Source organism: Colossoma macropomum, unplaced genomic scaffold, assembly GCF_904425465.1.
Source record: "Colossoma macropomum unplaced genomic scaffold, Colossoma_macropomum, whole genome shotgun sequence".
Taxonomy (NCBI): Eukaryota; Metazoa; Chordata; class Actinopteri; order Characiformes; family Serrasalmidae; genus Colossoma; species Colossoma macropomum.
Window position 1 is genome coordinate 4,265,548 of NW_023494792.1, and position 27,268 is coordinate 4,292,815.

Genomic DNA, 27,268 nt, shown 5'->3' on the forward strand with positions numbered 1-27,268 from the left:
ACTACTACTACTACTACTACTACTACTACTACTAATAATAATAATAATAATAATATTTTTCAAAACCTTTTGTTCATTTAATCATTAAAGTGAAACATATCTTAAGTTTTTCTTAATATTTAAATATTCAAGATAAAACTTCAGATTAAAAAAGGAAAATATTAAATAGTTGGAATGCAGTAGAACCTTTAAATGTGATCTTCTTAGATTTGGCTTTTCAGAAGTGTCAGACGTTAAAATTTCATAACTTAGAATATCTTAAAAATTGAAAGCGTAACATGTTTGTAATGGTTCCTTTTTGAAGAAACTCAAAGTTAATAAAAATGTGAATTGCCTCGCAGGCCATACATGCATCCTTTGAAAAAAGGAAAAACTGAAAATTGTTTGAAAATTATTTTGCAATTTACAAGCTGATTACTACCTTAAGTCAAAATATAAATATTCCTGCACCAAAACAGCAAATGTGCCAAGCTGCCTGACTTCAAGGAGTCTGACTGGCCTAAGCAGGCTTTGACAGTACAGATGCATATCAAATCTTACTATATTTGAACTTAAACGATGAGGCAGTTTTGCCCAGAAACGCGTCTCATTTCTGCATACTCGGCGACTGCACAAAAATAAATGCAATGCACAGATTTGAATATCAGCAGCTGACATTATGAAGAAGTCTTCATCTTGCTGTGGTGAGTCTCCTAGCATTGTGCATGCCTCCGATATTGCTGTGGCACGTCTCCTAACGCTGCGCACACTGCCGATTTCCGTATGGCCCAATTGACTGATGGATTCCAACCCTCTGTGTCATCCACAGCCATTAAGTGGTCTGTCGGAGCGAAATGGTTGCTGTTCCCAGGGTGGTACAATTGGCTCAGCAACTTCTACTCGCTATTGTGCCATAACACTGCGCATAAGTTAATTTCCTGTGAGACAAACAGCCAAGCAGCAAGATATACAATAAATAAAAACTAAATATGAATGCAGTCCTGCTGATTGTATTGTACAGTTAAATTGTGTCATGCCTGATTATTGTTTCTGAAAATGGGGGTCACAAGGAGGAGCAAATCCCTGCAGCAGATAAATAAAAGTCTCAAGTTAGCTGTTTCACTATATCTTCAATTAGAAAATCAGAAACACTGAGACATCTGCTGGAAATGACACAAACGGTATGTTCTTACAGTTTCATGCACTGTTCTTGAGTTCATCAATGCAAATAGAGATGCAGGAACAAAGAGACTGAGACTATCAAATAAAAGCCACAAATCTCAACATAACACTTTCTGATCTCAGCATGTGCCGATATACAAAAGGCCTGTAATCCCCACATACAAATGCTGGTGGTGTGCATAAACGAAAGGAAAAGATCTTTAATCTTCTCACCGATTTCTAGGTCTTGTCTCTTGCTTTGTCCATAATTGATAGAGCTCTAGATGCATACCTCCCACCTATTCAGCTGCATAGCTAATCAAAGGCAGGATAACGTACTATTTCTGCTGTGATAGAAAAGATAGGTAGAGAGACAACCCTGTAGAACTGAACTTACTAGACCTTTAATACTGAATTTAATACCAAAATTCTCTTTTTTGGTAAACCGCTGGCTAAGTGCAAGTGTTTCTTGTCATCTTCCATGTGGCAAACATGAGCTGTGAATATACTGACACTTTAGCCAGAAATCTTAGCCTAGCACAGTAGCAGAGACGGAGCTATAAGGACCATAAAGTGTAGAGATGACCCTCACCCAGATGGCAGACCTGACAAAACAACAGCCCAAATATTTTCAGATAAAAAATGTAGCCAGAAGACTTGCATTCAAGGTCGCGGTGATTTTCATTTGGCCCTCACATTGATTTGACTAATCAAATGAGTGTCTACATGTTACAGAATGTGCTACAATTCCCAAAAATCACTGAGCCAACAAAGTACCCCAGATAAGCACATTAGCCCGTGCCATATTCAGATATTTTCTGAAAGCACAGATTTCATCCTTGCCAAATGAACACACAAATGAGTCCACAACGCTCTTTTAGTTTGTGCAGCAAAATATGTTGCCTTAGACTTATCCACTGGCAAACGAATGTAAATGTGCAGAGTATTAGGTGGAATGGCAGTAAACTATTTTTGATGTAAATAAACTAGTTAGCATTTGCTACCTATTGGAATATAACTGCAGTCAGTTCCACAAAAAAAGAGTGAATCTGATTGAAGTCGGCAGCTCCTATTATTAGATTCCACACTGTTACACCAATACAACAGGTCATTCCCCAAAAAAGCCCCTGTAGTGATCGTGATGAACATTATTTTCAGCTAATGGATATTAAAGAGTATAAGATGTCCTTTCAGAGATATGCATGTCTCTTTCTACCAACTATCAATGATTTTTTTTTCCTAAGCAAAAAGCTTGTTAGTTGTTTACCTATCAGCAGAAAACAGGCTGTGATATTTATCCTTTCAGACATGGAATGATTTTACAGAACATTTTCAGTAATGGCTTAAGAAAACACTTGAAGGAATTCAACTACAGCATTTCCGGATGATCAGAACTCTTTGCAATATAGTAAAGCCTTATTTTAATTTGATAATGATGCTTCAATTGTCACTCTATTTTACACTTTCATACCTTCTAATTAGCAAATTCAGCTACTTTAAGGTGCATTCCTAATTGACAAAGGTGTTCAACTGCACATAAACAGCATGTACAATCTCCATAGAAAAGCATTTACAATAGAACACGACACTCTGGAGCAGCAGCACATAAACGTAAGGTCAACATGCCCAATGCCAAGAGTCAAAGGGTAAAAAGCCCCCCAGCACTTGGCTGTGGATAAGTGGGACTGTGCTCTCTGGAGTGATGCAGATCCAACCAGTAACTCTGGGATGAGTTAGAGTGAGATTTGTGATTAAAACACACATCCATCAGTACCTGACCTCACTAACGCTCTTGTGGCGAAATGCAATCAAATCCTCACAGCAATGTTCCAACATCTAGTGTAAAGCCATCCCAGAAGATTAGAGACTGCTGCTGCAGCAAAACGTGATAAACTCAATAGTAATTTTTAATACAGAGGATTTTTTAATTATGATATTTGATATCTGATTTATGATAGTTATTAAAGAACATACCTATTGACAGACCGTTTTAAAGTGATGTTTACCACGGAAAAAAGCACCATGACATCTGTGTTCCATGGAAAGCTTTTCAACTTAATTTTGAAATTTGTGGAGAACACATCCAGGTGTTTGGGAAATAAAACATACAATCCCCCTTGCCAATTGAAAGCGGAGATTGGTAAGAAGATTTGATATAGAGGGTGAGAAATGATACGGAACTCAAACAATCCCTCCACTTTCAAGGATCCACACATTATTCGTGCTCACGGCTCACCATAATAAAATAATACCTGCCTTTTTATTCATGAAGACAGTTTGACTGACCCAGATAGCTCTCGGACGCCTGCGTCTTAGGAAGGCTGTCATGGTTGGGTTAACACTAAGCCAATTTCCTTTCAAAAGATGAGGGGAAAAACCTGCCAAAATCTTAAGAAACCACAGTAAATGTTAACAAAACCATGCCATCTCCAATTAAATCTAATTTTTCATATGGAGAAGTGAAATATAGCCTTACCAACAGATAATAGCATTTTTCTTTTCTCTTGAAGTGACGGATCTGCATGAAAGTTAAAAAAATATGCCCAAAAATAAATAAACAAATAAATCTAAACGAGAGTTTTAAGAAATAGATTACACTCTCTCACTGTAGCATGTCAGGCTTGGCAGAAAGGCCCAGTCTGGGCACCTTATCTTGCTGAGGAGCGTGGTTCACTGTGCTGTCTCTATTGGCAGGTTGATGGAGGGAGGGCCTGCCTCCCAAGATAAACAACTCCTCTGTGCTCAGCAGTGCTTTCCAGCCCTACTGTCTGCTGCCGGATATTGTAGAGGCTGCTTCCAGTGCGATTAGCGGCCAGGGCTCTGCCTGGAAACGCCTCACCACCCTGAATCAGAATGGGTAAGATATATAGAGATACATTTGTTGCTGACTAATTTATTATCCACATGTCACAACAGTAAACACAAGTTTAGAAGACCAAAGCTTTCTAAGTCTAATACCTGGCTTTAAGGCTCATTCATGCTTTTATGGGTAAGTGTGGCTTGCAGGAGCTCACACAAGAGCCAACATGAATGTAAACACCAAAATCTCACCTATGTGTTGTGCATCAAGCAAACCCTGATTGGTTGAGCAGGGAAGCACTGCAGTTGGGATATAAATGGAAATAAATCAAATACTACACAAATGCAAAAAGCACACAGGACAATGGAGCCGTTCGAGAAGAGACTGCCTGAGGAGGTTTGTCATTATTTGGCATTTATCTGACCCCTCTTGGAAACATAAAAAAACAACTAGGTCACAATGAATTCTTTGACAATGATTACTGCATCTACTATGTTTTTATCATTATTCATTCTTGTGGGGCCAGATGAGATCTCACAATGAGAATAGATGCCTGGGGACAACTTGTTAAACCTTTGGTGCTAAATTCATGCAGTCTGTGCTCTTTCAAAGTACAGAGTACAACTGGTAACACAAGCACAACAAGCTAGTGAGAGAAATGCTGTCATTAGCTCAGAAAATTGTTTTTCCCTTTCAAGAGGTGATGTTTATTTTTAGCACACATATTGTGTTCTCTGCACACACAACACACATTTACATGCTTAATTTTTCTGAAAGCATTTTGTTACCACCCTAAAAAAAAAAAACCAAGGTTCCCACCCGTATTTAGCTGAAAGATTTCTCATGGTTGTCTCTGGATGTTCTCATCATGAGATTAAGATCAAGAATAAACAAAAGAGAAAAATACTAATGATTAAATGAGACAACAACAAAGTGTCAAAATCTAACATTTAACAAATCATTTGAAAGACAATGAAAACGATGATTAAAAACAGTTTTTTTTCTGATCAGCACAAACACATTCAAACAGCAGCCGCAGATCAACAGTGGGGTAAAAAAGGTCTTAAGAGGAACACTACACAAGAGATTTATAATCACTGATCATTTGTTAGGGCATCAATAGAGGATATGACGCTCAAGAGCCTCTCTTCTCTGTGTATAAAGTAGGATGTCATGTTTTCCAGTAGTTTGATACCACTGAAAAACATGACATCCCACTTTATAAACAGAATACAGCAAAGCAGGAGCAGAGAGGAAAATCTCTGCTAGCACAACAACGCTAGGTTGAAATGATGCAAATTGAAATGATGAAAAAAAGTTACAAACAGCAGAGACAGTGCAAAGTAAAATAAAATAACAGAATTCATTGCGGGCGGCACGGTGGCGCAGTGGGTAGCGCTGTCGCCTCACAGCAAGAATGGCCTGGGTTTGATTCCCGGCCGGGTGACCAGGGTCATTTCTGTGTGGAGTTTGCATGTTCTCCCCGTGTCTGCGTGGGTTTCCTCCGGGTACTCCGGTTTCCTCCCACAGTCCAAAAACATGCAGTCAGGCCAATTGGATGTGCTAAATTGCCCCTAGGTGGTGAGTGTGTGTGTGTGTGAATGTGTATGTCTGTCTGTCTGCCCTGCGATGGACTGGCGAACCGTCCAGGGTGTGTCCTGCCTTCCGCCCAATGACAGCTGGGATAGGCTCCAGCACCCCACCGCGACCCAGAAGGATAAGCGGTTTAGATGATGGATGGATGGATGGATGGAATTCATTGCTTTGAACCACCAACCGTTCTCTGATATTGGAATTCATAGGCACATTCTGTGGGCTACATACTGTAATAAATGAAGGAAGTTTATATGTAAACCGTTTTTTTTTTTGTTAGCTCAGTTTAGCCTTACTAAAAGCAGATCTGATCAATAATAAAAGTGTATTTTCTTTTTTATGTTTGGTAAATGTGACCATGTCCCCTGGTGCAAACACCCGTGTTATGTGGAAGAACGTAGGCAGACACTTACGCAAACATCTACGTGCAACATCCATCCATGTCTGTAGATTCGCAGTCACAGGTAAAATGCAATTTGGCCCTAAGAGCAGCATTTTCGAAGAATCTTGTACGCACAGTCCCTGGAGTCTAAATGAACAGTGAATAGCACAGTTCTTTACAATAGTAGAGCTATCACTCAATAGGACATGCTACAATGCCATTGGGTGTTCAGTGTAAAGAGTTTGCCATGGGCCTGTCTCTCCAGCTTTCACTAGAGCTACAGCAACTCTCTATAACCTCTGTGTCGCTGTGGGAGAAGGAAGCTGAGTGTGCAGATTGGACCACCTGCCTGCCTCAGTGATCCTGCCATCCTATTTATACCCCTGACAATAAATGGCTGCTGGCATGCCGGTGACCATGCTAAGGGAGGAGGGGGCTGTTATGTACTTAGAAAAAGGAAAAAGGAAAATATATATATATAGCTAATGGACATTACAATGCCTTTTTTCCTTATGTCCCCCAAATAATGTGCCCCATGGGATCATACAATGGAACTTGTTGAAGAACATGTTTACAGTGTCATGCTGAAACACTGAATAATTAAGCCATAAAGCAAACATACCAGAACATGGAACACTAAGGACCTTATCTCAGAGTGTGCATAAAGACTGTTGCATGCAGTGCTACAAAAATTTGGTAGTTTTATGCCCGTTCTGCAAGGCTGGGGCTGGAGGTGGACTGAGATGGGAGCTCCATGTAAATGAGGGAGGTGTTTTTGTGAAAATTAATTACTTGGGATAGAAACCATTAACAACTTGTCTAAAATGACTTAAACATGTAAACCCAGTGCAATACATTCCTAATTTGGTGATTCCATCAGCATTGTTTTGTAGAATATGTATTTTGTCTTTAAAAAACATTTCCTAATGGCTCTTTCTAGAATGGCATAGCAGTCTCCACTTATGTCTAGAATCATGTTTTTTTCAAAAGTTTTAATAAGCATCATGTCTTTGGTTTTCCCTGGATATTTCACCTTTAAATAGCACATCAAGTACGACAGGATGGCACTGCGACCGTTCTCAAGAGCTGTGAAGATGCTCAGAACAATAACACACTAAAACAGCTGTACAAACATCAAATAAAGCATGGGATCACAATGTGACAGCATAGTGGGAGCTTGTCAAACCAGAGCTACTCTGAGTATCTAAGAGATCTCTTGTGAAACTGCAGCTTGTTTGACTAAAATGCAGTGATGGCATTTCAGTGTGTCCATGATAACAATACTGTAAGTCGAATATTAACGTACAACTACAGAATTACAGAATGTCGGCACGTCTAGACTACCATCTCAGGATGGACCGATACCACTTTTACCCTTCTGATACAATATCTGATCCTCTAAAACTCAATATAACTGCTGGATAGGTGCCCATAAATAATTATATTTACACCATTCCACTTTTTAAATACATTTTATTTTGGTAAAAGCAGCACTTCAAATTTAAATGGTTTCTAAAATATGAAAAGTCATTTTGCTCTTTGGCATGGTTTATATTTCAATGCATAATTAAATCTAATGTACTGAAATCCTTGCTGTAAGTGTCATTCATGTGGGTACTGGCACAGTACCTGACTACTTGAGTATTCATGCACATCATTACTTTTCCCCCTTTTTTTACTCCTGCCTGATTTCATTGTACTGCTTTCTGCACTGTGAGGCAGTTCTCACGTTGGGTAAACCTACATGAGCACATGTTGTTACCTGGTTGGACAGTCACCCTACCTGACGTTTTCAGACTTTGTGAGGCAGATTATTGGTCCTGAGCTTTATTCATTTCATCAACAGGAAGAAGCTTGTTAGTGGTTCCAAATATTTGTTCATGTCAGGCTTACATCTCATGCACAGGTGCCTCTTGGCATTGCCTCTGTAAATGAGCCAATTTCTTGATACACCACGGTGCTTAGCACAGCAGTGTAAAGCCAAGGTGATGAGCACAATAACTAGCTGCAAAGATAATGAAATACCACACCCTCCTATTCATATATATATATATATATATACACATATATATATATATACATATATATATACATATATATATATACACATATGCACCTTTGCCTATACAAATGAAAACTGGCTTCTGGATGTTCGTGGATAAAAAGTGCCTTTTGGATACTCTTGTGACATGTAGCTGTGATTGTACAGGTTCTATCTTTGGCAAATACTATAAAATGATATTTATGTTCCTAGTAGCTTTCCAGTTTTAGTCAGTGTGTGCCATAGAAGTAATAGTATGATAAATGCTATGGTAATATTATTAGCCTATAAATCAGAGGAAGCGCCAATGACAATTTCACCACTTGAAGTTGCAGTTATGACCAGCAATAACAAAAGCATGCTGTAATTTTACATTAACTATTCTTCATTTATAGCTCATTGAAACATTGCAAAAATTGCAGTTTTGAAGAACAGCAGATATTTTGTTAGGATTTGAATTAGTTTGTGCATTTGTGTATAAATTGTGCATAAATTTCTGCCATGTACCAATTTTAAAAGTACTAAAATAAATGTAAAACTAAATTCTTTCCTCCGCAAATTCTGATGTCCTCCTCAAATGTCACATGGTAAAACCAACAACAGACTTTTATTTTTTATTTTATATATATATATATATATATATATATATCCTATACACCCACACACACACACACACACACACACGTGTTATAAATAACATTTAAATGGTAACAGAACAAAAGCACTACTGTAACTCTCAATGTCTAATGGTTAAGGATCACTACGCAGGCATGGAACAGCACTTGCTATTCAGAGTATCCTTAACCAAGCTAATGGTCAGGCAATGTTTCAAAATTCAACGTGTCCAGCCCCCCCAACTCCAACTAGCCAGTTAAACAGTCTGCTTATGAGCCTTACAAACAGGTGCTGCAAGTGTGTGGGGCCTGCTGAACGAAGTGCAAAGGAGATAAAAATTTGGCACTGGTGGGGGGCATGTTACTAATACCTTACACTTGGGCACTTGTCAGGTTTATTTATTTGCCTCTCGCTTGTGGCTTGACACCCTGCTTAATGCCATCTGAGCCCTGTGACTCCTGTGAGCCGTGATACAGTTTCAGAACGGCTCAGTCAACACGTAGCTCAGAGAGAGGGCTGAAGTTAATCTCAGTAAACAAACTTATTTGGCCTTTGACAAGTTTATTTGTAATCCCCTTGGCAAACGTCTGTCTGCTGAAAACACAATCAAGAGTGCTCTAATTGAAAGAGGCCACAGGATCTAGTGCAGATGTAGCATGCTGATTACTGAGTTAAAGTGCATAAAGGAGACAGGGGACAACAGGGGACACGATTTTCCCTTAAGCACCAACATTTATAATAGCTTAGGAATAAATAAGTCATCATCTAAATAAGGATGCAACACATTCAATACATTATAAAAAAAGAGGAAAATTATTGGCTCTTTTTATTGAAGGGTGGGATGCCATTATAGTGTTAGGAGCTTTCCCAGTGATTTCACAACCAGTGACCTATCTTTTATAATATCTCTGATCCTATCAGATTAAAATGGCCAAGGAAAGGGGAGGGGCTTGCATTATGCATACCCCCATTCTCAGATGACTGGGCTCATGAAGCTGCTTAAAATTCTAGGGGTTGCAAGCAGGGATATGGGTATTGTAGCCAATGGCAATATATATTTTTCATGAAGCATCTGCCGATGTCTATACATAAACGTTTATAAAATACAGAAACTGGTATTACACCTATCTGGATAAGCACTGCAAAAGAACATAACATTTAAATTTGAAGTAAAATGAATGAAATGCAGATATTTAAGTGTAGAAGCCCAGTGTCACCTAAACGTCCTGCTCTTTCAGAATACGGTAAATACATCATCAAATATAGGTTTGAAATGTCTGTCAAATCTAAAAAACTGTCCGATGCTCATATTTTTTAAACACATAAGAGGATCCCGTAACTACTAGAAAGGCCATAGAGGACATTTTGACCATTTTAATTTGAAATGCTTATTTGTACCACAACAGAGAATAATTGAAAAAACAATTAGTTTGTTATGGTGGCACATGCCATGAGAAATCAGAATGATGAATTTAAATTGAGTTTTGATGATAATCAATTGATTATTTCAGTAGAGTGCTGTACTAGTTGATGACACAGAGTATAAAATTAACACATAAACACCAAGACAAAATAAACATTTTCAGCTCCAGACTCACTGCTAGTCATTACCCAAGTGTTCACATCTTATCTTTGCCAAGTTAAAGTGTACCATTTATAAAGTTTACCATATATTTGCAACCAACTAAACATGTGAACATAATTATTGGGGGTTTATGCCACAGCTCATCTGACCTGCCCCATTCTACTGCTGTTGTTTTTTTCTGTTCTGGATGGTATTTTATAAACAATTTCGGAGTTTTTTCCAGGTATTCCCTGAGTAGTTCTTTCCAGGTATTTTCTGGAAAAATGAGACAAGCCGCTGCTAAAAACATCCGACTTTAAGTTGTAACAAAAAAGTCCAACGCAGATGAAGCGCAATTTAAAATATATGCTCAAAATCACCACTTTGGCCTCTCGAGGTTGAAATATTCAGATAAGGTAAGTAGGCTATTGAATAACTGCTGCCAAAATCACATCTGACTCACTGAAATAGTGACAGAACAAATCGATGTGATTCCGATATCATCACACATTCCTAATTGCAATTTTTGTGACTTATTTTGTTTGAGGGCTGGAGTGGCAGACCCTAATTAATTAGGGTAGTACATAGAGCTTTGTAGCATCAAGACATTTTTTAACAAATAGCATGACTAAGATTGTTGAGATTGTAGTCCAGCTTCAATAAGTTAAGACGGAAATAATAAAATCAACCGTCAGAGGTAACCATTTAATAAATTGCCATGTCAGGAAATAGGCGGGTCAACTCGAAGGAGAACTTTAACAGACTTTACTTCATGTGATGTTAGTGACCTCCACTGAACAAATCGCAGAATATCACTTACATTTCACACTTCCGTCCATGGTTTTATTTCAGCACAGATTCAATTTCCTTGGAATGGAAATTTAAAAAGCCATTTCTATTCCTGTTACACCATGTCCTGTTTTAATGTTCTAAGCGAAGCAAAGAATAATGGGAATGGCTATTTGGGGAACGTCATCCTCATTTGCTCAGTGAATAAAAGAAGGATTTACAGATTTATCCACTGAAATCTCAATCTCTAGGCACTTCTTTCAGAACAAGGTTTCTCATACAGAATATGCATAAGGGACTCCAGATGAATCAAATAGAGGTTCACTGGCTTTGTTTGCCTTTAACACGTGCTGTACTCAGACAAACTAGGGGCCTATAAGCATCCTTAGACAAGAATCAACAATTCTAGGGGATAACTAATTGGTCCAGGATTTAAAAGACATTATCGTTAACGACTTGTGAAAACATAGAAATACATGTCAGCGTTTCAGTAATCCTCACTGAGAGGAAAGAACAGCTCCAATGTCCTCTCGTGCAGTTTAAAAAGATGTGGGATGGTGACTAACAGACATTCACTTGGAACCTGACAAGTGCTAATGTCTCTGCCCTACATTTGACTTTTAGTGTGGCTCTTGAGTCTTAACTGCGACATGGTCATTCTGTCTCGCCTCCTCAAATCACAGCAGCTTTGAAAGCAGTGGTGCTCAACAGCCTTTCATGGGCTGAGGATACTGCTTGAAGGTCAGAATAAGTATTATTTCATTTCAGCCATTTTGTGTCACACCTGTCAGACCAAACAGCAGCAATTCTGCAATAAGGTGATGGAGAATTTGATAGCAAATGAATGTGTTATACACTTTCTGGTAAAAAGACCTCAGTATTCAGCACAATACATACATTTAGTGACAAATTTTTAAACCCTGAATTTCACAGACTTATATTGGTGATGCTGTGAAACATACATGTTTAGGTACCACAAATCTTACATATACCCAAAGTGATATATACACACACTTTCTATTGAAGGATGCTGTCCCGAACCCTAACCCCTAAATTTTAAGCAAATTTGTCCCAAAGTCTGAAAATCAGTGTGTACCCTTGAGAGCTGTCACTACAAAAAACACATATTTTGCAATTAAGTAACTTTTTTGTGTTGTAGTGAAAAATATTATGATTAAATGTGTGCACAACTGTTCAAAGCTATGATTGCTAGATGTGCACTGGCTAGCATTTTTGAGTTCTGCCCAAAATTAGCTAAAGCTGTCACTACTGAAACAGTCACTACTGAAACATTACCGTTACTTTAACAAGAGTTTCGATTGTTTTGGTTGTGACAAAATAGAATATTCAGTCATTTGTTTTTATTAAAACAAACATAATTAAGGTATAGGTAGTTATTCGAGTCTTGCTTGCATCTTTGCCTTTGACGTGTGCTTAACCCTTCTCGCCAGCAATGGTTCTGAACACGGTGTTAGCTGCAGGCAGGCTATATAATCACAAAAACAACCAGCCTAAGTTTCCCTTGTCAATCACAACACAACAACACACTTGCGAGAGCACATAAAACATGGCTGGGTTTTCAAGCTCTAAAGCTACCTACAGGAGCCAAAAGGCTACATAGTAATGAAACATTTACTTTTTCCATTATTTTAATGAAGTAAAACTAAAGCTACTTGAGTACTACTCTACCCACCTCTGGTTGGCAAAAAAATCCCCAATACACGTCTCTCACAGAGGTGCGTTCAGTTTTCAAAGCTTTTTCATATTTCTCAGTTCAATCCAATTTGATTTGTGTAGCACTTTTTAGATATGGGTCCAGACCCCTTCTGAACAGGCCAAAGGAATGACCATGACATGGAAAATCTCTTTTGAATTTGACTAGGGAAAGTAAGGAAAGGGACAAATCAGAAAACTGCTTTAAAAAACAGTCACAGTGTTGAATGTCACTGAAAGAGTCTTGTGTCATATGCCAACCTAGCTATTCTGACTTCTTAATGTCCTTAAATACTGTGAAAGTTTCTACCCCTGAGTGTTTTAAATCACTTAATTTAGCCAGACTCCACTGCTAGTTTTGAATGTACTTCTACAAGGAAAGTAGCTGCAGGCCATAACCTTGCTTTATAGGAAACTTTTTCTTCCAAGCACCACTCAGCACTCCAGTGAATTCAATATTTAAAAACCTGATTAATTCTACAGATAATCACTTCCACAAGACTCAACACAACTCCAGATGACTTAACCACATCTAAGTGTTCTTTGAACAGATCAATTGCACACCACTGGCTGGTGTTGGAGCATGTTTGCTGTTTGTTAGTACATTTTTTATACCACATATCTCCCTGAAATCCCTGAACAGGCCTCAACTTTCCACCAGTATATAAAAGGACAAAATTATATACATGCTGTAACACCATGTATATCAAAACTGAGTTAGGCAGCCATGAAAGAAAGTTGCCTTGCTGAAGAATGTTAACATTTGGAAATGCGCGTGATGAATATTCACAGAATAGTCACTGAATATGAGCAATATTCATTCTGACGCAGACATTTCATTAACTTGCTACATGAGTGTAGCCGTTCACTTGTTATGGAGTTTGGAACTCCTATGAAGCAAATTAGCCGTATCAGCACCAATACTAGCTAATGTGTCTTAGTTTTTACAGTACTGTGCAATAGTCAAAGACCACCTTTTCATTGATTCAATTTCCAGTCAAAAACCAGGAAAAAAGCAGAAAATATATTTAAGTTCAGTCTAAGAAGATGGCTGCATTTTCTGCTTCCCACAATGCAAGTCATCCCAATTACTTATCAGTCCATAAAAATTTCAGATGTCCAGTTTTGGTGTTCTAGTAAAATTCTTCTTCTTTTTTTGTCCATTTACTTCTTTCAGTGACGGATTTTGACAGCTATACATCATTTTTATGTTGTCTTCTTACAATGGAAGAATGGACAAAAACACCTGTGGATTTTTTCAGATCTGAATCATGAGTGGAGCTTGATTTTCTTCTCTCTCTGAAACATGAAAGCTTTAAGTGCTGTTTATCCAATGGTGACAGTTCTGGTGGTCTACCAGTTCTCGCACAGTTCTTTGGAGTCTCATTTTCTCTGTATCTTTTATTCCTTTTTTTAACTATAGTTTTGGAAACTCCTGTTTTTCAGTTATTTTCCTTTCATTATATTACATCTATGATAATCTAAGATCCAAGATATGTCTCAAATCTTTGACAGTTAAGGTGTGTTTGATAGTTGCTTGTGTGAATGTTAGTGTCTCTTTGAAAAGTAATATAATGTCAGCGGGAGTTTCTGCTTCTGCTTCAGATACAAAAATAAAGAGTGGACAAAATAAATCGAGACATATTTGATATGATATTTAGTGTTGGAGTCTTTTGTGTAATGTTCTGTAAAATACATGCTTCTGGCCTTCTTATCTGGAACTGAGAAATGAATAACTTGTGCCTAATGGCCGTCTTGACTGGAAATTGATTAAACAAAAGGGTGTTTTTTTTTGCACAGAACATTTGCAGAATGTGACATCTCCATATTTTTTTTGGAGTACACTGCAAGGAACATTGAGGAAGGGATTAAACTATTAGCAATTAGGGAAATTAAAGTGATTGCTATTTGTTACCAAATATTTAAACGTGACATTTCAGTAGTTATTCAGATACTCATTTACCTCCATAGCGACCCGGCTCAATCGGTGTCCCTGTGCGCAAGCGATCTTGTGTTTACAGTCCAGGCACAACACTGCTCGATCAAATGTCCTTGGCTGCCTTTAAGTCAATGAGAGGAGGTACTACTGGCATAATAACAGGATGCATATCCTTGATCCCAAAGCAATAAAACAAGAACATGTATTGGAGCATGGAACCGATAGAATGCTGCCAAATGGCTTTTGCAGGGTTGGATCGTTCAGGAAATGTCTTATTCATTCCTTCCTACAAAGTCTGGAGAGCCAACACGTAGACAAAACTGCAAGCTCTCAATCCCAAATCCATTGCAAGTCCTGAGGGTGACTTATGATCGCACGCCTCCTAACTTCTGCCCTAGTTCAGACTTTTTGTCCAAACTTAGAGAAAAGCACCAAAGGAAAAGACTGTGGCATAAATATTGCTCAATGCAGCAAATTATTTATTTTCTAATGTCGAGACATTGACAAGCATGGGTTAGCTGTGCATCTCAACAGCTTTAAAAATACAGCAGGCCTAGGCCTTCACAGACCTGCTCTACATCCATCTTGGCACACATAAACAGATTTCTGCTTCCTGTGAAAAGCGTGTGTTTCAGGAAATAGCCCCAAAACGCCGCAAACTGTGCAGGCAGTGGTACATAATTTTTTAAAGCAGTTCCCTGAACAACATTTTGAATATGATAATTATATAAACTCTTTATAGAACACACTCTGACTTTAGCTTTTGATCTTGTATATCAACAAAATATCTCAAGTTGTGCTATCAGCCCAGTACTCCTGTGTCCCTTAAGATTAGTATTAGATTTCTTTAGCTTCATAAACATGTATGAGCATTCTCTTTATGAGCAATCTGTGTTTACAGATTGCAAGAAAACATAAGTCAAGCTGTTACGGGAGTTTGTGACTATTTTTTTTTTGTTTAACATAATTTGGCAGCTCCTAACCTAGTGTTCCCCAATCCTGGTCCTAGAGACCCACCACTCTGCAAATCTCTGTGTTTTCCCAACACACCTGGTCCAACTAATTAGCCAACTACAGACATGAAAACTCAGAAACAGTGAAAAAAGGCGATAATTTCAGAAACCAGTCCCCAGTAGCGGGTCTGGCGGCATAGTTGCCAGGAGAAACTTTTAGTGATTTTGAAATGAAATTCTGGTGCACTCCCGACAATCGCACTTGTGATGGAACTGGCAGATGATCACTCAGTTCTCATAGTGCTTACAAAAGTTCACAAGAATCAACATGTTCCACATCAATTTCACCAACATCAAGGCACAAACTAAATTGGAGCTGGCTGTCTTAGTTGCTAACAATAATAATTTAAACATTTTAACTTTGTTTGTAACATCATTCAAAAGCAATTGAAGAAAGAAATCTAAACATATGAAAACTTTCAGAAATGTTATCTAAGATCTGATTGGCCCACTAAAATTATAAACATCTGTAAATAACTATATCTCTTCAGATTTACACAATTCACGTTAATGGCACTAATTCAGCACTCAAAAAGGCAAATTCTGCCAAAAGGAAAAGAGTTTGCACGTGTGTGATTAATGCAAGCAGGTGTGTTAAAGCAGAGAAAGCACTAAAATGTACAAAGCAGTGGGCCTCCAGGATTGGGAAACACTGTCCTAACCTAACAACTGTCACAGTCAAAATACAGATGCAAATTTTGCAAACTTCTTTTGACCAATAACTGGCTGTCATTAGTCAGCAATTATTCATTAACTGGCAAGCATAAATTATAAACTGGGTAGTTGTAGCTCTGAAATGCAACTGGCTGAGACACGTTCAAAGTCGCTGTAAAACACCTAATGTACACACTGACGAGGGCATACATCAGTGAATTCTGTAATAACTGAGATTAAAACAGTGTTCCTTGTATGGACCGTGAAACGTAGTACTCATCATAAGTTCAAGGTAAAAGTAACAAAGGCCATGACTGTGGCTAACTTTGTCCATATTTCAGTAGTTCTTGAAAACCAGCACTGTCTACCACGTAATTCTATATAATTCTATACCTCCATCAGTGATTTCTTTACACTACCGCGCAATACACGTTCTCTTAAAGAACAAGGATGAAATGCACATTTTCTTTTCATATGGAACATCATCTAGGATAACCAACTGCCTCACAGGTGCCCCATAGGTACAATTCAATAACGTTCCTCAGCTTGAATGGTAAACACGCCTGTTCAAACAGGAACAGTTGTTCATTGGAAAATTAACTTTTTTAACTCTTAAATAAGGTTCTGCAAGGGTTCTTTAGTAAAGAAAATGATTCCATATAGAACTATAAACACTCAAAGAACCCTCTGCATGATTAAAGGTTCTTTGTAAGATGAAAGGGTTCTTCAGATTAATCGAGAATGTGTACACAGAACCTTTGTTGAAAAGGGTTCGATAAAGCACCAAAAAGGGTTCCACTATTGTTACAAGCCAAAGAACCCTGTTTTGGTGCTATATAGAACCCTTTTTGCTAAGAACGCATAGCACTGAATAGTTGTTTATTTGTTGGTTAAGGTCTAATTTCCCTTTATTCATTAAAAATTCATTATCAAAAGCAGAATTCCCTAAAAGTGGACAATAAGCAAACAGACGACCTGCCAAAATAAATCCTCAGAATACTCTTTAAAAAAAAAAAAGGAAAAAAAAGCAAGGAAGGGAGCAGAGCAGCTGTTGGGGCACCAGAGCCCAGCCATATCCATCTGCATCTCACAGTACAGCTCAGAGTTTATCCTCAAGCTGTGTAAAGAACGCTGTCTTTCAAGCGCTTTGATGGAAGCTTATTGATACAATCAAGGCAGAACTATTCTTGGGCCCATCCTTGCTGCACCCAGCACCTGTGCTTTAATCCAGATCAAGCAGCATATTTCTGCAAAGCGTAGGCCTGTCTGGAAAAATAAGCTTTTTTGTCATCATTATTCCTTCATGCCCCCGCTTTCAGAATTCATCAGCAATACAATAGCCTTATTCCTCCAGTGACTAACCCACACACTGATTTATTGTCAGTAAGATATATGTGATGTTTATGAGTGTAGGAAGTTGGACAGTCCATTGATCAGAGGTACAGTGAAATTGGTCTTTCTTTAGCAAATTTCAGTAAAGAACAGCCCACCGTTATGTTCAATATCAATGTTTGCAAAACAGCCTATGAATGTAGTGCACTATAAATATTTAATATAACATTTCTTAAGGGAGCAGAATCTTAAAGCGGGATACGGCTACTCTAAATAAATTAAACACAGGATGAGCATCAGATATTTCATTTTAATATTCAACCACACCTTTTCAAAAATAACAAACCTTGGCATAAAATTAATACCGTATAGGAACTAGAGTTGGGTTTAAGACGCCAGGCTAAAATAGCTACAAATAGCTTTTTTGATGTCGTTAGGAGGTCCAATGCAAAAGTAATATAATTCAAGCTAAGTGACAACAACCACAAATGAGCAACAAACGCTGCTGAATCACTTTTGAACACCAAAGACAAACCCAGCACCATATGGTGTTTAAATGGAATAAAACCTGATGAATCATCACTGCTTACATGTTTGTCTCTGTGAGACACAAACAGAGTGGGAGTTTTTAAAAAAAAATGTTGCATTTAAGAATATAGATGGCACCGATTCGACACCAGGTGTCGGGCCGAAATCAGCAGAAAATGCTGGATGGGATATTGGAATGAAAAAAATAAAGAATCAAATCCAATCCTATAACAAATTTAGTCTGAAATAGCGCTCACTCACATTATGTAACGTCAGGTTTCCAGACTAACTCTGTTCTGTTGTCCCAAAAATGGCTTTTAATTCACTTTATACTTTACACTTTACTTTTTTTCCCCCCCATCAAATTTCCACTGTTAGTAGAATCCTAATTTCCATTAACCCATCAATGGGAATTTCTATGCAATATTAGCATTAAGCTAAAGATTGAGTCGATTCACAATTTTTTTGCATGCAGTGATAATCTTGTCCTATCCTTATTCTAAAGGCTGCCACAAATGATGACAAATCAAATATTAATAATTGTTTATAATTTGTTTATAATTATAAACATTTATTTCTGGTGGCCATTGCAATTCACTCTGTACATTCCAGCATCAATATATAATACTTCTACGAATTATTGCAAAAAAAAAAATTGAATTTAAAGTGAATGGTTTTGCACTTCAAGTACACAGTTTGGTTCCAAACGAAAACCAATACTGGATGGTTGGATCTTTGGGCCCTGAGACGGCACTGCATTAAAAACAGAGATGATTCTGCAGTGAGAATCACTGCTTGGGCTCAGGAACATTTCCAAAAATCATTGTCTGGGAACACAGTTCATCACCTCATTTTCAAATTCAAGTTAAAACTCTACCATGCAAAGAAGAAAACATATAAACAGGACTGAGAAACGCCGCCACTTTCCCTGGACCCGAGCTCATTTAACGTGGACTGAGGCAAAGTGGAAAAGTGGGAGACCTGCACATCTGTTAATGCTGAACAATATATAAAGGTTTGGAGCAACATATGCTGCCATCCGGATGATGTCTTTTTCAGGGAAGACCTTGTTATTTCAGCAAGACAAAGTCAAACCACATTCTGCACATATTACAACAGCAGGGCTCTGCCGTAAAAAGAGTCCAGGGGCAAAACTGGCCTGACTGCAGTCCACACCTGTCACCCATTGAAAACATCTGGCGCATTATGAAACAAAAAAAATACGATAAAGGAGACCCTGAACTGTTGAGCAGCTGAAATCCTATATCAAACAAGAATGGGAAACATTCTTGTAACTTGTAAAACTACAGCAGTTGGTCTTTACGGTTCCCAAATGCTTACAGAGTGTTCTTAAAAGAAGAAGTGATGCAGCACATGATAAACATGCACCTGTCACAACTTTTTTAAAAATGTGTTGCTGGCATGTATTTGTTTAAGTGTATGAATGTGTCCATGTATGTTGTGTATTGCTATCTATTTGTCGTTTTTGGGAATTAGCAATATGTCAGCGCAAAAATTCCAGTGAGAACTCTAATATAAACAAAGCATTTCTAACCATCTATCTTGCATAGTCAGTTTTTACTTGGGGACAGCTGATTAAATATTTTGGGGCAGTTCTGGGACAGTTCTAAAAAAAAGAGCCCTGACATGAAGTGATGATATTAGTTGTGTTTTTTCTTCCTGTGGGGTAGTAGAGTGATTAAGTAGCTTACTTATAGATGCTCATCTTAAGTGAAGTGCTTCTGTTAAAAATAGCTGTTTTTAAACTTAAGAGGTTTTAAAGTAAAAAAAATGTTGGATCGGTATTGGTATCAACTAGTAGTCATGAATTCAATACCAGCGTCGGAAAAGAAAAACGAAAATATACAAATACCAAAGAAATAAATTCCAGAAGAAAAATATTGTTTATTTGTTGCCTGGAAACGTTAAAATGATTACAATTCCTTGTTTCCTTCCAAAAGCGATGCCAAACCAAGTCTGTAATGCGCAAGCTTCATGTGGATAATCTGGCTGAAATCTGAAATTCCTTTCTTCAAGAAAAAGAACTGCAAACTGCACAAGGAGCAAGAGACATGACTGTACTTTATACCTAGATGGCAGAGACAATATAATGGATGCAGCAGAAGAAAATAAGGTTGCATTCAGAAAGAACTACTGTAAACTAAAGTGTAAAAACAAATATTCCTTAATAATTTCCTACAAACGTTTTAGAATACACATGTTTAAGTGCATACAAGAGACTTGCAGTGTATCCAGTGCATATGTCCAATTTAATCCAGACAGGATAGACTTGTTATGTGGTGCAAACCCACTAGAGAAAGATACACTGCACTTGGACAGCTAACTACACCTTGGACTGGATTCTGGATTCAGGCCAATAAATAAAATCTCTAGCTTACTCTTCTAAGACAGAGAAACAGCAAAAGGCACCTGAGGGGGACTGCACAAGCCACTTTGCAGCCAATCAACAATCAATCTTTATGGTTTATGCCAGGGCACGCCAATATGTTCTTGATGAATAACACCCTCAGCAAAAGGCTTAAAAATATTATAATGTAATTTCCAAAGCCAGCTGTCTTTTACTCTTTGTCCTCTATATCTGGATTGTTTTTAAAGTAGCTAAAACAAGTATTTAGCTCACACTGCCTGTTCCACCGTTCCAATGACAGTACAAGAGCAAACGTTCCATTTCCGACTATAATTTGTTAAACAATGTACATGCTGAACTGAAGAAACAGTGCTTGTAATGCTTAATGTGGAGGCCTGAGACTTTACACTCTGAAAAACAAGATTTACAAACACCAATTTAACTGGTGGTGAGACACAGTTTAGTTAAGAAAACATGAAGGTTTCAGTCTAAACCAGAATTTCAAATGACATTGCTAAAAATAGGTAAGGCACGTGCACATTACATCATGTCTATCTGTGTGAAGTTCTGCTCCTGGCTGTTGAGTATGAGTCTTTGAACGTCGCCATGTTTAAGCCTTTGGGGATCTACTACACTGTCAACCACTCCTCCCATTTCCTGCGTTAAAAAACACCTTAAAAATGGTTAAACCTTAAAGGATGAGAAACTGGGCATTTTGTAGAAGCAGAATAGTGGTTACACAACTTGAGGCCTCTAGTGAATGAGTGGTTATGATTTAATGCCAGCTAAATGTCTTCATCTGCATATAAATATGTTTTAACAAAGCCGTGGCAAACAAATCAGTGTGATTGTATGCAAAGACCTCGGCAACCTCACACAAAATTATGCAGATTGACTTGTCATGCCAGCAAGGCTTATTATTTCAACCATGTGAAATTAGACAATAAGAAGAATGTGACTGGCATGAGAACAAAGTCATGGAAAAAGGGGCCACTGTATGACCACAAGAAACAGGCTTAAATTCAGCATGTCATCAGGAACCAAACCCAAAGGCACTGACTTACCAATTCAAAGAACCGTGACCACTTCTGTGACTCAGCTTCGCAGGTGTAGCGGCTCAGGGACCATTAGGATGGTCACCGCTCCATTTCTCAATCAGTCCACCTCTGCAATAAACAGTAGGAGGCCAATTAGAGTGTGGAAGTGGAAAGGATCAACCGGTGTTGAGGATTATTGCACATGAATGGCTGTAAGACATATTATTAGACTTTCCATACTATTAAATACAAACTGTATGGAGAAAAAGACCCCAGACATTACTAAATACAATGTATAATTGATGTCCCTGTTGATTTGGCACTGGCTAATATGAACCAATATTGTCAACCGATACAGATTTTTAGGAGACAAATATTCAGTAAACTGCTAATATCAGCCAGTGTAAATTAATATGTTTTAAACAGAGTCAGATAGTTTTATTTAAACAGTGCGTTATGATGGATGGGAGGGAGGAAGATTGGTGAGAGAGCATTTGTTATTTCTATGTATGCTGTCATTGTGCATTTTGTTTTCTGTTCAGCTTAGAAAATAAAAAAAAATGTTCACACACAAAAACAGTGCGTTATGTACTCATATGATAGTGACCCACATGACTGAATTAACTGCTAGCTAATTGCTAACTATAAGTTGTCAAATATGATTTCCGGTTCTCATTCCTACTAACAGCAGAAAACTCACAACAACATCTTTAATACTTAGAAACATCTTAACCCCCTCTGGCAGAGCTTCCCAGAATTGTTAGCTGTTTGTTGTTTTTGTTAAGTAGCTCTTCTGTTTCATCAGTTCTCAAATCAAATAGCTGTACTCACACCAGAGCTTCTGTTTGTTACAATATAGAGTCATTAAAGAGGAATTCTCCCGATTGTTCTACATTTCTGTATTATTCGCGTCTATATTATGTGTCATTCTAGAGAAAACTAGAGAGAAAGAGAGAACTGTTCGTAGCAGAGGTGATGTGAACCAGACATCTGAAGCTTTTAATGCCTGTAAAACCTGCCTCAGCGAAAACTATTACATGATATGGTTACAAATACATTGCCCTGATGCTTTAGACGTTCTTGTACCATAGTTCTGAGATAAGATCTTGGTCAGTATTTTTAAAACATATACAGATTATTAAAACATTTGCAGGGTGAAAAAGTACATGCAGGGCTGTAAGCCAAAATAGTACCCAGAGAAGCTTATACCAACCACCCACTTCATTATGTACACTGCCATGAATCTACACTCATTGTCCATTTTATCAGGTCCAATTACCAATTAGGTGATCTTTGTAGTTTTACAATCACAGACCGCAGTCTGCATACTCTGTTAGCCACCTTTTACCACATTCTTCAGTGGTCAGGACCAACACGGAGCAGGTATTATTTGAGTGATGGATCATTCTCAGCACTGCAGTGAAACTGACATGGTTTGCATGTGTTGCGCTGGTACGAGTGGATCAGACACAGCAGTGCTGCTGCAGTCTAACAGAGTGGACAGCAAGTGGAAACTAACCAGCGCAACACACACTAACACACCACCAATGCATCAGTGTCACTGCAGTTCTGAGAATGATCCACTATCCAAATAACACCTGCTCCGTGGTGGTCCTGTGGGGGTCCTGACTATTGAAGAACGGGGTAAAAGGGGACTAACAAAGAATGCAGAGAAACAGATGGACTCCAGTTGTAGAATAACAAAGTGCACTGATATGGGCAGCTGATAAAATGGACAATAAGTGCAGATACAAGGTAAATGTACTTAATAAAATGGCTAGACAGTGCATTTTGCTCACATTTACCACTACTTTACCATTATCAACTTTACAAATAAAAACTCAGAAAATGTGTAGGTTCATCGGTCATTTTGAATATTAAATAAAATGCCTTTATTTGCATTATATTTGTAAGATCACTCTGGTTCCCATCATCACTACTTTAAAGAAATCTGAGTCAGTAAGATTTTCTACAAGTAATCATTTCACATCAGAACGTATGAATGACCGTTTCCGTATCAGTGATTTAATTCTGCAGAATTTCTTTAAAAAATATTGGTGTTTTATCATCAGGATTGCTGCTGATAAATCCTCAGGGCCTCAGTATCGACTAACAATGCTGGCTAACTGATATTTTTCAGTCAGACTCTGCTGTTCATCAGATCACTTGTGGACAAGAATCATACCCCACCAAATTCTCAATATTCAGAGTGTGTCTGTTGTTTTGCACAGGACAGAGATAGCAGGCTCCTCTGACAGACAAGCATAGACTACCAAACAGCCCTATTGATTGGTGAGGATGGCATCTTTTCCCATCTACATCTTTTCTCATTTCCCCACTGCCCTTGAGGGTCAACAAAGTCCTCCATGATGAAAGACACTGCTCACCCTTCTAGGGACAAATAAAACAACAACAGTAGCCAAGAAGGAAAAAGAAATGCCAGCTAAATTGGCCTATTGTTTCACTATTGTAATGGTCTCTGCAAAGTATGTGAACGTAGCCTAAGGCATATGAAAACAGAATCGACTGAGGTCAGGTTCAGCGGCTTCTTTCTGTCTGAGACGTAAAAAAAGCTGCTGAAGTAGGAAACCAGGCATGGGCATAAAAGAAGGATGCCCTAAAATATCTCCAATAGCCTCCAATAAACACAGAATGCAGAGGGAAAGAGAGGAACGTAAAAGGCATGCAGAATAAAGGCCAACGGAATTTAAGAGCAGATTATCCCTAATCCCTTTTTTATTGTTAGAACAATTTCACCCTCATCCACATTGCAGAGGCATTTACACCAAGTCTGACCCTGCAACACAGCTTATTTACCACAAGGCTTTTTTTTAAATAACTCTTGACTATACAGTATGTATCCGAGGACTATACAGTTAAGTTAAATTTCAGTACAGGAGAACATGCCTTCACGGTATTCAGTAAAAGAGGAGCCAAGGGGGAAAATAAATAAATAAAAAAGAATAGATTCCAGCCATATCATTTTCCACACTTTCCTGGACTTTCCACCACTGACATGCTAAAAATCAGTTTGGACTGATGTGTGCCATCTAAGACATGAGCTGCTCCTGTTATGATGAACCGTGTCACGCTACCAGTTAGCTCTACAGGATCCATCCGCAAAATGCACTTCAATATACTTGGAACGGCAAAATGCACGAGTAAACTTTCTAGACCAGCACACAGCACTCTAATAACACAAGCCAACAGCACAGCTAATGACATGCTCTTATAATTCATTTGATATGTGCCCAAGTCTGGCACTAAAAAGGCATCAGACTAAATAAACAGTGTTTATTTATTTATTTTACTTTTTTGTGCTTATAAATAGCTACAAATCCTCACTGGAGTATCAACACAGCAGAAAAAGAATAATATTTGTATGTACCTTATCTTTCATTATTTAAACCTAATCACATTTCCAAACTTTGAGAACAGAATATGGGAAGCAGATAATAATCCATCTCAAACTGGTACAAATCCATAAACTGCAGCCATGGCAAGGACCAGCAATGATTTTGCTGGGAACTCTTGATTGCACATCAATACCACACAAAAAACGAGTTCAGCAGCTACCTTTGTATCCATCCCATCAGTACAAGAAGGGCATCACTTATGAGTTTAAGAATCCAACCGGTTGGAAAAGCTACCGAACAGAGCTTGTCTTAGTCAATCAGCACAACTGTGTGCATGGGGCCTCATGGGAAAAGAACCAGAGAACTTGCAGACATGGCAGCCTGACACAGGCCCAGATTCACAAGCCAGTTAACAATAAAAGACACAGCTGCTGATTTCTGCTGGTCAATAGGAGATATTGAATGAGTATAACACCTGGGCCACCTTTACTCTTGCTGTAAACTAGGACATCTGTGATGTCTTTCACAGTATTGATTAACCTTTTGTTCAATGTGTAAATAATAAATGCCCATTATGGTTGTCGAGACCACTCAATTAAACAAATTTTCAATTAAATTTGCTTAGATTTTTTTATGAATGGACAATTAGTGTGTATGCCTACTGGACTTTCTCAAAGCAATAAGTTTCTCTCAAGAAACCAAAGTAAGAAGTCTGATGGATACACAAATACGTATGCAATTTTTGCTACAAGCCTCATTGCTCAAATCCGATTTTTTGCTCAAATCCGATCTCTCTGACATGATGGTTCACACTCGTTTAGGTAAGTGATTCAAATCTGTCATTAATGTGAATGAAAATGTCCCGGAATGATCCGCATGCGCGACATCCTACTCAGTAACGTCACGGGAATGAATCACGTACGTCACGTGCATCATGACCTAGTGGCCATTCCGGAAATCTGAAATTGTGTAATTAATAAAAACAAATACAATTCATAAATCTGATATCAGATTAACTAGGGAAGCATCTTACAGCCACTGGGCCGTGGACCACAAGTGGGTCTTAAAGCATCCTCTTGTGGTCCACTTGAGGTAACGGCACTTCAAGTAATAAAGGTAAAATCAATGACCAATATCAATATTAATAGAGACATACAAATAAACACACTGCAGTAGTAGGCTAATTAAATGTTGTGTTTGAGACCATGCAGCCACGCGATGCAGACACTTAGCCAGCCAGAGATGAACAAGCTTCACAGGGCCATTTACAGCTACCTTGTTTGATGTGGACCTATCAAACTTTTTCTTTAGTTCATTCTGTTCTGTTGGTGTGAACACTCCACCTGTACTCAGGCCCGCACCCAACAACTGAACTGTTCTCTGAAGAAAACTGCAAGTCAATTCGAAAAACAGTCTGAATATGTCAGATTTTCAGTGTAGGCACTTTGAAAAAACATTTTATTAGGCTTTCTCACTATCAACAAGTGGGCCTTTAGGTGGTAAAGGTTGAGAACCCCTGAACTAGGACCTTGTTGGCTCTATGAGCGTAAAATATTGCCACTCTATGTTGAGCTGCTTGCGAGCAGTGAGAGCTCAAATAGGAGCAGTGAGAACCACCTGCTGTGAAAACAATTCACACTTCTTCACAAAGACTACTGAGCTGAATGGACTGCACAACTTTCTTGATATCAAAAAGTACAACTGGCACCTTTAAAATAGCATTTAAACATATTAACATTTTCATAAATATTTACTTGCTTGCTCACCTATGTAGAGGAAAATCCTATTTGCTTTCAATATATTCCATCTAAGTGATTTTTTTCTTGAAGGCTTCTTTGATTACCCTTTTCTGTTTTTTGAAAAGCTGCTTATTGCCTAGTTTCACTTTTTTGGCCTTCTAAAAACAAAATTACTTGATTAATCAGCAAAATAGTCAATAGATTACTCAGTTACTAATAAATAGTGACAGCCATTAATGTCCACCGAAAAGAATACAGTGCATAATTCAACAAGGAAAGCTTCATTTTACCATATTTCCAAAAAGCCATTAATTCACAGCTCTTATGCCATTAGGTATGAGTACATGAAGGCATTAGTGGAAAGCACAGCACTATCACAGGACTTTTACCACGTTAGGTATAAGAACATGAAGGCATTAATGAAAGCACAGCCCTTGGTTCAGTTGGAATTTAGCACCTATGAGACCTCAGAGTTCATAAATAAAAGATGTAATAACTCACTAATCCATCCCACCTCTCTGAGGTCCAGCTATTTCTGAAGAAACTCCCATCTATAAGCATGGCAGTGAACAAATGTCTTCTCAGAGGTTACATATGTAATGGTCCAGTGCATTTCTGTCAGGAAAGATGCACCCTGCCTCTGCTATCTTACAGCCTATATATCA

The 27,268-nt window shown here is 38.2% G+C and overlaps 1 protein-coding gene across 7 annotated transcripts in view; it reads right to left on the reverse strand.

Annotated features, from left to right (window-relative positions):
- enox2 (ecto-NOX disulfide-thiol exchanger 2) overlaps positions 1 to 27,268 on the reverse strand; it is a 262,213-nt gene that overhangs the window by 212,294 nt on the left and 22,651 nt on the right. For all 7 annotated transcript variants that reach the window (XM_036575624.1, XM_036575632.1, XM_036575627.1 and 4 more), the window contains one exon: positions 21,536 to 21,637. The gene's annotated coding sequence lies outside the window, so the exon portion shown is untranslated. The remainder of the gene's footprint in view (positions 1 to 21,535; positions 21,638 to 27,268) is intronic.